Raw genomic sequence first — 15,693 nt, forward strand, 5'->3', positions numbered from 1 at the left:
TACCACATCTCTTGAAGTGGTAAACTTCTTTGTTTCTAGATCCATGCACCTCCAACCTTTCCTGTGAGAATCATAACCAACAAAAATACACTTTCGAGCTTTTGGGTCAAGTTTGGTTCGTTTAGCTTTTGGAACATGAACATAACAAATAGAACCAAACACCCTAAAATAGCTTACATTTGGTTTTTGACATAAGCTAGCTCAAAAGATGATTTTTGTGTACCTGGCCAAGATGGTAACCGATTAGACACATGACAAGCACATTGAAGTGCTTCCACCCATAGCTCCCTAGGCAACCCTTTGTCATGTAACCAAGATAAGCATATTGAAACAAGGTAAGCAATCTTCCTTTCCGCGACACCATTTTGTTGAGGGGTGTCCGGACAAGTCATTTGGCGAGAAATACCATTTGCTTTGCAATAAGTAAAGAAATCATTTGACATGAATTCTCCACCGTTATCACTCCTAAGAGCTTTTACCTTTCTTCCAAATTCGGATTCGACAGCTTCTTTGAACTCTATGAACTTTGACAAGGCTTCACTCTTCTCCTTTAAAAACTTCACCCAAGTGAACCGAGAATAGTCATCGATTAACACCATGACATAGCAATGACCGCTATAACTTGGTGTTCTTGTTGGCCCCATCAAATCTGTATGAATCAAGTCAAGTAAACCTTGTTTTCGGTTTGTTGACTTCTTATATGGAAGCCGGTGCGACTTTCCATATTGACATCCTTGGCATATCACCTCTTCACGAACATTCTTGAGTTGAGGAATTCCATCAACTAGCTTATGTGAGAATATCTTTTGCAACATTTGATATCCCACATGGCCTAGTCTTGCATGCCAAATAGCTCCGTTGTCGGTTTGGCTTGTTTTCTTCACATAAGCTTCACCTGCGGACAACAAAAACAAAGAACCTTTCTTTTCTCCCGTGAAAAGAACATCACCCACAATCTCCTTGACATTCTCAAGGACTTTCACATCCGTTGGACCAAAAAGAACATACTTCCTGGATTCGGTAATTTGAGGTACCGAAACTAAGTTCTTGTTCAATTTAGGAACAAGATAAACATCTTCCAAAGTAAATGTATCATTATTAACATCAATAATAGCATTACCTTCCTTTTTCACCGGATGAGTTGAGTTGTCTGCCGTGATTACAACTCGATTTTGATTGTGATCTTTAACGTCATGAAGAAGAGTTCCATCACCGGTCACATGATGAGAGCAGCCCGAATCAACAATCCATTGATTCTTCTTGACAACCGTATCAACGGTAAAACATTGCTCCCATTTGACTTCATCATCATCGTTGCTTGAACAAGCCACGTTTGCTTTTGTGACTTTGGAACGACAATATCTCTTGATGTGACCAACTTTCCCACACTTGTAACATGTAGGAGGTTTCTTCTCATAGTTACCTTTGTAACTAGTTTGTTCTTCTTCTTTTTCTTTGCTTGAAGAACCTTTCTTGTGATTCTTTCCCTTTGAAAACAAAACTGCATCATTTTCAAATCCTTTAGCCATTTGCTTGGCCAAAGCTTCTTGATTAGAGAGTAAATTCTCCAATTCTTCAACCGAAGGTTGAGTAGCCCACCCCTGAATAGAGGTTATGAACGGGACATACTCTTTCTTCAAATCGCGAATTAAATATCTTCGCAACCGAGATTCACTAATTTTCTCTTTGTCATCAATCTCTGAAATTTCAGAACAAAGACTTTTGACCCGTAAGAAATATTCAGAAACTGACATACCTTCTTGTCTTGAGATTGCTAACTCATTTTCCAAGAATTGTAACCTTGCGGTATTCTTCTTGGTAAAGAGTTTCTCAAGAGTACCTCATACCTCCTTTGGTGAGCTAACGTCACGTACGTGTTCTATGAACTCTTTGCTAATTGAAGTCCTCAATGCAAAGAGAGCTTTCCCACATTTTATCTTCCATTTTCTTCGTGTCTCGCCTTGCTCAAGAGTTTCTATGGGAATTATGGCATCACTTCCGGCCACAAGTTCCCATAGGTCTTGACCTTGGAGATAAGCCTCCATACACATCTTCCAATACTTGTAGTTGTTACCTACAAGTCTTTCCATGCCATTGATCATACCACCATTGTTTCCATTTGAGCCTTCCATTTTTGATAGCAAGATAACTAGTTAGGAACTTTAAGTAAACTTTGAGTATTTGCACACAAATGTTTAACTTAGAACCAAACTTATAACCAAGCTCTTGATACCATATAACAACTAGATTATTTGCTGTAAACAGAAAGATAAGAAACAATATAGACAATAGATTGAAAACTTGAAGTGTTTGGATTGATTTTCAAATGAATTACAAGACTCCTTTAAATACAAGTTCAAAGTAGAAACAAGATGATTAGCACACACCTACTACACTCATTAAAGCCATAAAACATGATGATAAGATGCCCATCAAACAAGAAAAGCAAAAGAAAAGCTAGAAAACCCGGAGTGGGAAAGTTGGTGAGTGACCAACTTGATACAGACATGGATGCGCCGCATCCTTGTGTGATGCGCCGCATTTGCTCCTTCGACACGCCGCATTTGAGTGAAGCTCCGCATCTAAAACTGTCGGGATATTTTGGTGAAGAGATGCGCCGCATCAGTGAAGGGATGCGCCGCATTGAGGTGATTCACGCATACCGAAATCTTCAAAATTCGTACAAGGCATAGAACAACTTTTAGTGACACTTTTATGTTCAAATTTTGTTTGCACCAACATTTTAACATACAACTGAATCGACTCGAGCGGAAACCGAAAAATCCAGCGGCCACTTTTTGCTCAAACTTTAGGGGGGAATGCATTTAATTAGCAGCTAACGTACAATTTTACACAATAACAAATACTCCGTGACATTTTTTTTTAGCTAATAAAGTTTTATAAGACATACAATCCCAACGTAAACTAGCGAGCTAACTAAAACAAACAACCTAATGAGAGCTCACTATTTTAACCTAAGGCAAACTCAAAGACAATATACCCCACAAAAAAGCAATATCGACGAGTACAAAAGAAGAAAAGAAAGTAACCAATCTAGAAGAAAAATTATAATTTAGGATATATGATTTTGTGTTCAATGGGTTTCTTTTAGGCTTTTGTCTTCATGCTTTAGATGGTCTCTAAAATTAGAAACCATTTAAAGCGTGAAGACAAAAATCGAAAACAACCCATGAAACACAAAATCAGATATATTTGACGAATATAGTATATTGTTTCATTTTGACTCCTTGAATCGACCCCCTGTTTCTTTGCCTTTTGATTTAAACCGGTGCATTAAACGGATCATTATAATTAATAAGGATTGCTTTGACCTTCTCGACCCCATATTATTCATCATCTCATCGACGAAGCAAAAGGAGGTCATTGGTTTCTTACCATTAGATTTATCAAATTTTGAAGCAGCGGAAGCGAAGTTATTCGGATTATTCTTATCAAAACAAACATCCACGACCTTAGAATCAATAGGATCTTTCTCTAATATCCCCGACTTCGATGAGGAACCCAAGTACACCCTATTGTTCGGACCAATATCATCGGGAACATCATCGAGTATGCTAATCGAATTGAACTCCGACAAGATAGTTGGAGCAATCCCAACTAAAATATGAGGTATCGGAGTCTATTGAACCAAGGTCGAATCGATCGGCAATTCAATAACATGCTCGGATTTAACCACATTATATGTAACAAAACCACAACCCCCTTTGCAATTCAAGCTGTAAGTACAAACCGGAGTATCGACATTATTACAGCCGAAGCCTGAAGGTTGATCACCCTATTACCGGCCAATTTACAAGCAGTATGACCAACATTCAAACCATTAGAATCAACAAAATCGCAAGCAGCATGAACAACATCATTATTAATATTAATATTAATATTAATATTAATATTATTAGCATTAATATCGGCCAAGTCAACAGCAGCATGACCAACAATTTCATTTTCTGTTATTTAAGAGTGGGACAATAATGGTAGTGTATATAATATTCAATCATAGATCATAATTGTGAAAAGGAAAGTTAAACTTATTAGATTTAGCTACTGAGGCAACATGATCTTACAGTGTTTTCTCAAAGTTGTGCAATTTTCTTTTTTTAGTTGTGAACAAGTTAAATATGTTAACCACAAGGGGTCGTGGTGGAGTAGTTAGGGCTTACCCTCCCAAATTGGAGGTCTCACGGGTTCGAATTTATAAAGCTGAAAAACTAATCCACTCGCGGTCACGAGTTCACCCGCGATAGCGAGTAGTCTCCCAGAAATTAGTCGGTTCACAAAGCGAGTCGAAAAATCAGGTATACCAAAAAAATGGTTAAGTATATAGATAGTTATCTATCATGGAGTATTCTGATATAAATGTATATATCACAATGATTAAGTTGAGTATAAAACATCAAATACAAAGAAAAGTTGACATAAGTTTCAGAAGTAGTACACCCGGTTCACGAGGTTCTACCAGGAAATACATATGTATAATATAATTAAGGTTGGAGAACTCGGATCTCAGGGAGATCTAGTTTTGACATTTTTAGGAGATCTCGTCATTCAGAAAAATCTTGGGGAGATCTCAGACGTTGACTTGTGTTGACTTTTTAGTTTATTTAATATTAATATATATAAATATTTAAATATATGTATAGTTATATACATTTTTACGCGTTTTTACGAGAAAGTCTGAGAAATGAGCGAGAAATTACGAGAAAATCCGAAAAATCGTGGCATTGACCGAGATTTTACCCGTTGACCGCGAAATCTCAACGAGATGGGAAAATATTCTCGGCTGACTTTTCAAACCGAGTTCTCGCCGAGAAATTCCGAAATTTACAACACGGAATATAATGCAATTCAAAGTTCAAAGCAAACTATGATCAAAAGGGAAAATGGTTACATATCTATGGCGAATTCTATGCAACTCGAACAAAAGGTGATCGTCATATCAACTGAAACATTAGCATTAATTTTCATTAAGAGTGAAAAGTGAACCAGTTCATAAATATTCACTTAATATAATATTTAAGTAACAAATCTCTATGAGCACTAATCCCATCATTGTTGTCCATATCGAGAACAACTAGACAATGATACACCCAGTCGGTTAGCCTGAACCGTGGCATCAGTTGGTCTGTTTCTTGAGCTCGTTCCAAAGATCTACTAAGTAGAATATTACCAGGATCATTTAATGTATCACCACTTTCAGTTATATCAATCTCCATAGTCCTAACTTCATAGGACCCGTAAAAACATCTTTCAGCTACACGATTATAGTCTAACAGATTTGGATTTTCGGGTACAGTAGCTTTAGCAAAATACTGCCAATCATCAACCTCCCTATATCCAAGATTTGGAGTACAAGTAGTTCCAAGAATATATGCAAGGGTGACATCCACATAATCAAAGTTATCTTCTGAAAACCATGAGCATACATGATTTCCCGTGTGCCAATCGAATAACCAACAGGGTCGACCCATATTATCACTAGACAATGTAGTAAAATGCCAACAACTTTTATCCTTCATTACACGCGTGATACTATCAAAAAGTAATGAATCATTTACAAAGTTGTTAATACCAAAGTGATTTGAATTTTTGACATCGATAGATTCACTGATAATGGGTACGTATAGGGCATTATCAACATGATGTTTAATATAAGTGGGACGTATTGAAGCATTAAGTAGAGCCAAATAATGGTCATACTCATGGGGGACTTGAATGAGTTGTTCATAATAATGTTGCAGCTGGATTAAAGTCAGCGAACAATGCTCCTTTACAGCCTTGCGGTTGGAAATATAAAGATCGATGAACCACATAGAAATGTAGCATCGAGCAGCGTACACATAAGCAGGCACACCTGTTGGAAGAGTGTTAGTGCATATTTTGTAATCCCTAGTTCCATGTACTTTTAATGTATTATTCGATCTTGTAATGACATGAAATACTGTTAAACGTTAGATTGTCGTTTTATTACTTTATATATATATATATATATATATATATATATATATATATATATATATATATATATATATATATATATATATATATATATATATATATATATATATATATATATATGTGTAAACGTTTTATTGTAATGTGTAATGTTACTCAACAGTCGGCCGACTGACATAGTCAGTCGACCGACTGTAACCCACAGTCGACCGACTGTCAACAACAGTCGGCCGACATACGATCTGGGATATTTAAGCAAAGTTAGTTCCCACTAATTTGGCTAATCCTTCAATCAGTTTCACACACACACACAGCTCCATTGTCCGATTCTCTCTAATCCTTCATGTCCAAAATACCACAGAATGTCAGTCTAGGCTTCGTGTTTATCAAGATATAGTCTTGGTTTGACTCGTACGAACCCGAAAACCCATAGATATTTGTTTAAGCTCGTTCTAGTGTTATTCCGCCTCTAGATCGTGTTAGGTTGATTCTAAGGTCCTCTCCCAGCGTCTACAAAGTGGTATCAGAGCCATGGCTTGCTGAATCAATTGTTTTAAATGAGTTCTTGTTATACTTTTGGGTCAAAAATGGTTTGGATTGAATTATGCATACTTTTACGTTAAACTTTTGGTTTTAATTGTTTTAAAGTGTTTACAGAAGTCTTTGTTAGTTGTTTAAGATGTTGGTCAGTGTTTTTAGTTCGAAAATTGAGCTTGAAATCGTTTAGAAGGCAAAAACCTGATTTTTGGATTCTGGTTCTGAGAGATATCACAGTCGACCGATTTAGGTGTCAACCGACCGACTTTAGTTGTACATCGACCGAATTTCGTTGTAAACCGACCGACTTAGTCTCTAAACCGACCGATTGAAGGTATTCCGACCGATTGTCTTTAGATCGACCGATTGTCTGACAACCGACCGACGTTGGTTCTAAATCGACCGTCTTACACTCTAAACCGACCGACTTACACTCTAAACCGACCGATTGAAGGAACATCGACCGATTGAGAAAAGTAATACCATATGACTTAATATAAACAGAACTTCGACCGATTGACCTTCGACAGTCGACCGACTGTGTGTGTTTATCGACCGACTGTCAGTCAGTCGACCGACTTTGTGTCAGATTCAACTTTAATTAAGTTTAACGATGTCTGATCAGGCAATGGCAATTACTTCCGGTGTTCAAAATATTTTACTATCTGATAGTGAATCAGGCAGTGCCAATCGTGCTCCTAGACTTGATAACACAAATGATTACATTAGATGGAGGTCTAGGTTTATGAATTACATTAGAGGCCTTGATCCTAGAATGTGGGATTTGATTCAACATGAATATAAAGAGCCTTTAGGTACTAATGGTGCTAGTAAAAATTATGAAGACTATAGCGTGACCGAAAAAGAAACATATGCCTTAGAATGTAGATGTTATGCACAATTAACTCAGGGTTTAGATGGTGATATTTATCATCAATATCAAATGCATTTAACATCATATTCTCTTTGGAACGCTATTAGAATTGGTGTAGAGGGAAATAAGGCGTATCGTGAAAAGAAAGCTAAAGTAATCAAAAGTGAATGGAAAAGGTTTGCTGCTCTAAGTCATGAAACGTTAGAGGAGACAATCATTCGTTATCGTCATCTTGTCTCTGAATTGGGTAACTTAGGTGTAGATGTTACAGAACAGAAAGCTATCAAACAGTTAACAGATGGTTTACCACACAAGTGGGATGTGTTTATTGAACAGGTAGAAGACAAAGCTTTGTCTGCTGGTGAAATACTTACCCTAGATAAATTCACATCAAAGTTGATGGAAAAGGACCTAGATATGGAAACCAAGAGGAAACGCCTTGAGGGTCAGCAGAGTCCTATAATCTACAAGGCTGGTGCTTCTGGTTTGGGTAATGTTCATGCTCCCTTGCAGACAGCTTTTGTTTCAAATGATAGTGCTGTAAATAGATCACAACCTGCTCAAAATGTGATGTTTCAAACCCAAGCAAATAAGCATATTAGTTCAAGTCAGTCCACTATTAGACAGGAGCCAAAGACTGTTGTTCTCAACACTGAGAATCTAAGAACTAGGCCCCTTGCAGTTGTAGAGGAAGATATGGCTTTAGTTGCTTTGGTAGTCAATTCATATAATGAAATGATTGGTGGTCAAATTGGAAATGCTCATTTAGAAATAGAAGATTATGAGCAGATTGACGAGGATGAACTTGAAAAGATGGATATCCTCTGGGCTATGGGGAGTGTGATTAGAAGATCGAAGAAGTTTCTGAAAAGGACAGGTCAACAGAGCTTAGGTGTTACAAGAGATACTAAGTTAGGTTTTGATATGTCAAAAGTGAGATGTTTTAATTGCAATGAGTTAGGACACTTCAAAAGAACATGGACAAGGCCACAGAAAACTGGTTTTCACAATCCATTTCACAATCAGCATAATAAGACAAAAGTTAATGTGCCAGTTGAAGCAACTAGTAGTGATACTGCAAGAAATGATAAAGCAAAAGGCTTAATTGCAACATATTCAGATGAAGGTTGTGATTGGACGGTATTTACTGATGATGAACATCACGCTAATGTTGTTAGAATGTCTAAGACTGAAGAAGAAACTGAAAGTGAAAAACAACAGAGAGAGAAATATGGTTGTGTTGGTACTGAGAATAAATGCATGTGTTACGTCTGCAAAATGGAAGAAAGAATTGAGAGAACTTATGCAATGATAAGACATGTTAGAAGAGGCGTTCTAAACAAGAGAGTGTATGAGAAGTTCAAATACGCAATGCACAATGACGGCGATGTATGGACTGATTGCAGTAGTTCGTCTTCATCCGATGGTGAAACTATTGTGCAAGATGATGACAAGACTTCAGATGAGTTATGTAATCCTGACTGTTCCAGTTCAAGTTTAGAATCTGAACCTGAGTCAGAGATTGAAGAAAAGGGGTATGCGTTCATGGCAAACACATCAAGTGACTCTAAGGTACAAACCGAACTTCCTTTGGTATGTAACAATTGTGTTGATCATAAGTTAGAAATTGCTAAACTTGAATGCATAATTGCTAAACTGAATGATATCCCCTTAGGATGTATTTATTGTCCTGAAGTTAAACAGGAACTTAGGATTGTTAAAGCAGCATATCTTGAGGTCAAAGACCTATATGAGAATAATTTAACTCAGTTTAACAATAAAAGGGAATTCAGAGAAACAATCAAAACTCTAGAAAATCAAGTTCATGATTTAAGGGCTACAATTTCAGGTGACCAAAAGGACATAATGATGTACTTAAATCAACTTGAATGTGCTAAGAGAGAAAGGGAAGAGTTTAAGATTAAGTATGAGTCAGAAAAGGCTAGAAATGACACTTGGCAGCGAATGTCATATGTCATAGACTATACTGTCTACAACAAGAATGATGGTAAAAAGGGTTTAGGTTATAAAGAGTGTCCTCCTCCTCTCAAGAATGAGTACATTAATAAACCTTCTGATTCTTGCCTTAGTGAAATCCTAAGTGTTCATCCTGTAGAGAATGAAAAATCAGATAGTTCTAAGCCTATTGTTGAAGACTTAGTGAAAAACTATAAATCTGACTCAGAGAGTGAAAATGTTTCTGAGATTGCAACACCAAAATCCAAACCTATCACTATCCTGAAAAATCCTTTGAATGCTAGTAAGGTTAGTGAAAGCAGAGGGACCACACCTAGGAAACAAGTAAACTCTAGAGACTCAAATGGAAAGAAACTATTTCAGACACCTGTTAAGTATCAGCAGGGACTCAATCTAGATAAAGAATATGTTCTTTCACAAGCACCTGAAGAACTATTTAATAAGAAGAGTCCTAATACTAACAATGTGCCTAAATATGTGCACCCTAACCGTCGACCAGGCTTGAAACATCAAGTTGAAAAGCCTAATTCACCCAAGAATCTGAGTTCAAAAACACATGCTCAAAGAACTCAAAATTGTAATAAATGTGGAAAAAGGGGTCATTGGGCTGTTAATTGTGAACAGGGTTGTAAAACACCAAACAGAAAATCTGAAATTGATACAAAATCTAAATACTATGCTTCAAGTACCAGTTCCAAAGGTACTTCAAGTAATAGTTCAAAAAGTTTTTATAGACCAAAGTCAAATTCTGTTACAGATACGTCTCCAAGGGTTCAGTCAAAAGTGAACACAAATTTTCAAACAAATGACTATTATAAGAAATCTGTTGGTAAACGTACAGTTTGGAAACCAAAAGGGGAGACAAGAGTTGTTGACAAGTCCAAAGATCCATCAGGATCAAATGGTCAATGGATGGATGTGCAAGTTATTGGTGTCGATGGGAAACCCACTGCCATTCGGGCATGGGTGTCCATCTCAAACTAACTTCTTTTCTTGATGTGCAGGTCGCCTATGATCCGAGTAGAAATACCTGGATTGTTGATAGTGGGGCGTCCCGGCACATGACAGGAAACATGTCCTTACTTTCTAATGTAAAGTCAGTAAATGGAGGATCTGTTTCTTTTGCAGGAGATGAAGGAGGTTTTATTACAGCTCAGGGTGTGATTTCTAATGATAATGTTAGTTTTGATAAAGTGAATTTTGTGAAGCAGATGTCAAATAATCTGCTGTCAGTCTCTCAAGTAGCAGATAAAAAGCATAAGGTTGCTTTTGATGATCAGAGATGCTATATTTTGAAGAAAGAGTACGTAATACCGGAAGACATGATTCTTATGACAGCTCCCAGAAATAAAGATTTGTATATTTTGGATATGTCCACAGCCCATGTTAAAGCTGCAACAGGTCATCAAGCTTTCATATCCAAAGCTACAGAACAAGAGTCAATTTCATGGCACAAGCGTATGGGTCATTTAAGTTTGAGAAAGATGAACAATCTTGTTCATAATAATCTGGTGGAGGGAGTAAATGTTAAGAGTTTTCAAATTCCTGAAGGATGTCTTCCATGTAAGAAAGGCAAACAGACTAAAAAGTCACATGCAACAAAGAAACATCATTCAATTATTGTTCCTCTAGAGTTGTTACATATGGATCTTTTTGGTCTGATTAATCGAACAAGCATCTCTGGAGATTCATATTGTTTAGTAGTGACTGATGAATACTCACGATACTCCTGGGTAGTGATGTTAAAGAAGAAGTCTGACACATTTGAACAGATAAAGTTGTTGATTTTGAAGCTAGAATCTTTGTACAAGTTAAAGGTTAGAAAGATTCGAACAGATAATGGTACTGAAATCAAGAATCATCAGATGGAGAGTTTTTGCAACGAGAAAGGAATTCAACAACAGTTCAGTCCAGCTTATACTCCGCAATCAAATGGTGTAGCTGAAAGATGTAACAGAATGTTAATTGAGACTGCAAGAACAATGTTAGCTGACTCAAGTTTACCAGTTAACTTCTGGAGTGAAGCTGTCGCCACAGCATGTTATACAATGAACCGATTGTTAGTAGTCAAAAGACATGGAAAGACTTGCTATGAATTGTTACATAAACGGAAGCCTAACATTAAACATTTCGAACCCTTTGGTGCACCATGTTCACTCAAGATACGAGATACTGGTGGAAAATTTAATCCTAAGGCTGTTCCTAGTATATTTCTTGGTTATGGAAATCCAAACAAAAGAGTTTTCAACACCGTATCTAAATGTGTTGAAGAACATTTCGAAGTAGATGTTCAAAGAAATGCTGCTATTCAGGCTGGGAAAGGTTTTTCATGGCAGTTTGATTATGAAGATTTGTTTGATTCTTTTGGTCTTCCGTCTGTTGCTACTGATGATGAAGTTATTGCAAAATTGTTGAATGAAATGAATACGTCTCTATCACAAATGGTTCCGCAATCTCAAACGGCACCACAACCACAAACAGTGCCGCAACAACAAATTGTTCAAGATGATGAAGAATCTGGTGACTATCAAGATGATCCATCTTATGATGGATCTGATTCTGAAGAGGAGTCACAGCCTATAGATAGTGGTGAAAGTGTTCATAATCTGCCACAAGTTATAGAAGTTCAGGAAGAACCAGCAGAACCTGAAGGTATTCGTAGATCATCACGAACGGTTGTTCTACCTCGACACTTAGATGACTTTATTGTTGATTCAAAAGGAGTTTCTGGAGCACCATCAAATGATGCCTCAACGTCTGAAAATCAGAAAGCTTCAAGTGAAAATGTTATGCAAGCTTTCTATTCTTCTCTAAATAGCTCAGGAAAACTCTTTGTACATGCACATTCATGTTTTGTGTGTCAAATTGAGCCAAACACTGTTGAAGAGGCTCTTTTATATGATGATTGGGTAAATGCTATGCAAGAAGAGATTCTACAATTCAAGCATTTAGGAGTATGGAAATTGGTGATTCCGCCTCATGGTTGCAAACCTTATGGGCTTCGATGGGTTTGGAAGAATAAAAAGGATGAGCAAGGTATTGTAATCCGAAATAAAGCTAGACTGGTTGTAAAGGGATATCAACAGATTCCAGATATAGATTATGATGAAGTATTTGCACCAGTTGCTAGACTTGAGGCTATTCGAATATTTTTGGCATTCGCGTCACTTAAAGGATTCAAGGTCTATCAAATGGATGTCAAAAGTGCCTTTTTGTACGGAACTCTCAATGAGATCGCGTATGTTAAGCAACCACCTGGTTTTACAGATCCACACTCTCCAGAAAAGGTATATCGTTTAGAGAAAGCACTGTATGGGCTTCATCAAGCTCCAAGAGCGTGGTATGGTACTTTGTCCAACTACATGATTGATAATGGTTTTAGAAGAGGTGTCATCGATCAGACACTTTTCATCAAAGAAAAGGGCAAGCATATTATGCTCGTACAAGTGTACGTGGATGATATTATCTTTGGATCTACAGATAAGACAATGGTGGATGAGTTTGAGGAAGTAATGCAGAAACGGTTCAAGATGAGTTCAATGGGAACTATCAAATTCTTCCTTGGTATTCAGGTTGTACAAACAGATCAGGGTATCTTTTTACATCAGACAAAATATGTGTCGGATATTCTGAAAAGGTTTAAGATGGAAGATGAACGTCCTGCAAGGATGCCGCTATCGGTGAATCACGGGATTACACCAGATAAGGAAGGTGATAAGGTTGATCAAACCTTATATAGGGCAATCATTGGTTCATTGATGTATCTGACAGCGTCTCGCCCTGATATCATGTTCGCAGTTTGTTTATGTGTTCGCTATCAAGCAAATCCGAATGTCCATCATCTGTTGGTGGTGAAAAAGATAATGCGTTATTTAAAGCAAACTCCAAATTTGGGCCTATGGTATCCTTGTGATAATGATTTTGAACTGACGGCGTATAGTGATTCCGACTATGGTGGATGCAAGAAAGATTTTAAGTCAACATCAGGAGGTTGTCAATTCCTTGGAAACAGACTAGTTACATGGCAGTGCAAGAAGCAGACAGCAGTAACCTTGTCCACTTGTGAAGCTGAATACATTGCTGCAGCCAGCTGTGCATCTCAGGTTGTGTGGATACAACAGCAGCTTCGTGACTACGGTTTGAATATTTCTAACACTCCTATTTTTGTCGATAATTCTGCTGCCATAGCTGTTACGAAAAATCCTGTGAATCACTCTAAGACCAAACACATAGGGATTAAATTCCATTTTATTAGAGACTGTTATGAGAAAAGACTAATTGATGTTGTCCAAATTGGCACAACGACGCAAAGGGCTGATCTTTTCACAAAAGCTTTTGATAAACCACGTTTTGATTTCTTGTTAAATGAATTAAGTGTCAAAATTTTGTCAGATGTCGTTCCTGATGAAGAGACCAAAGAGTAACTAATTTTATGTGTTCTGCATGTATAGTTGTATATTCTATGTGATTATATTTTTCTGATTGTTTTTGTGTGGTTAAAATCCAAAAACCCAAAAAGATTTTAGGTTTTTAGAATTTTAGGGGGAGAAATGATCTAATGATGCAACATCAGAAATTCAGAAAATTAAAAAAATTAGAAAGATTTAGGTGTGTTTCTTAAAACGAGTTTGATCTAAAATGTGAAAAATTAAGATACGGACTTAATCATAGAATGAGATGATCATAATCACAATCAATATAAATATCTTGATAAGGAATTCATGGAAAGGTTTATAGCGGTTGAGGGTAGTCACTTAACTACCACATATGCATATTTTAACGAAAATTGCTGAGGAAATCAACAAAAGGTGAGGGTATCCCCTATCATGACGTATAATCTAGAAACAAATGATGTAGAATATTCCTAAGCAAATTCAAATTGCATCACCACTGAGTCTTACGACTAATTGGAATATTCTAGCGATCAATACTTGTTGAGAATTTTCTGATTGACTGTGCATACCGATCTCTATCAAATTTTAATTCCTGAATCGTAAATAAACTCTAAATTAGTAGGTGTGTCTCAATGAGAATGTTTTTCTATGAACGGGTTGAAAAGTGCGGTTCTATATTACAGACAGTCCATGAATGAATGATTTAAGTTAATTGTTATACCAATGAAGAAAAGAGATCTTCATCGCAAAGAAGTCAAAGAAGTCAATTCGAGATCTAAATCAAAGTCAAGACTGCAATGTGTTTAAAAAAAAAAAAAAAAAAATTTTTTGGCACATTGCATATCAAGTTATATCATGAATACAAAGTGAAATCGTAAAAGACGAAAATATAAAGGTCAAGATACTGATGGAATCGAGAAGAGAAGTCATTGTAAGAATTCTATAGAGTGTGAAGATTACCAAGAAGAACTTAAATCATTCATACTTCATCAAAATCATTCTATTGGACTTACTATCATTGTCTGTGATATGGGACTGTGCCCATTAAGGCCTAGATAGTGAAAGATGTTTTCAAAGAGATATTCTGAATTCTCACTCAATAAGATGATAAGTCTTTCATTCCGTTTCCTTCAATAACTTTAATAATAAAGAAGGAATGAGATTGATAGCATTTGGTCACATAAAAAAATTGCACAATTGACAGAATATTCAATATAATATGAGATCCATCAGAATCATATGAATTGAAAAGTATACGTTACGATAGAAGCTAATGGCTGATAGGGATATTCCAAAATTACTGTGAGAACCAACCTGTTCAATTAGACCTAACGTATGTGCTTGTGGTAACGGAAAGCGTCAATAGACTTGTGCTCAATTGACTACCTAATAAATCGTGCGATCTTAAAATGATGACGAAGTCAGTGATTGAATCTAACATAGCAATATGTTAAAGTAATTAATTAACTTGATCATCAATATGTCTAAGAGAAAGTCTGTAAAAGTTTAACAAAGATAGATACATTGTTAAGATCACTTTCTCACAAAAATGTTTGCTTTTGGTTGTGAAATTTTATTGTACATATTGTTGTGTGAATGTTGATTAATCATGTATATATTTTGATAATTTAGCTTCCTTAGGTTTATGACTTACAGAAACTGCTTCCTGTAAATAACATGTTTTTATTCCATGCAAACTTGGATTTTTCTTAACCTTGATCATTGACTTTCTGACATGAATTGTTTTACATTTGCATTGTTTTTATTGTGATAAGTTTAAAAGTCTAAAACTACAAAAAGATTTTTAGTGTGTTAATATTTATTTTGAAAAATACAAAAACATTTTATTTGTTTGTTTGTGTGAATGTGTGTATATTTCCATGAAGTTACAAATTGTGTCTCATTGTCTAAAAGGAACGAAATACACATCTCAAATTT

The sequence above is a fragment of the Rutidosis leptorrhynchoides genome, chromosome 5, assembly GCF_046630445.1.
Source record: "Rutidosis leptorrhynchoides isolate AG116_Rl617_1_P2 chromosome 5, CSIRO_AGI_Rlap_v1, whole genome shotgun sequence".
In the NCBI taxonomy this organism is placed as follows: Eukaryota; Viridiplantae; Streptophyta; class Magnoliopsida; order Asterales; family Asteraceae; genus Rutidosis; species Rutidosis leptorrhynchoides.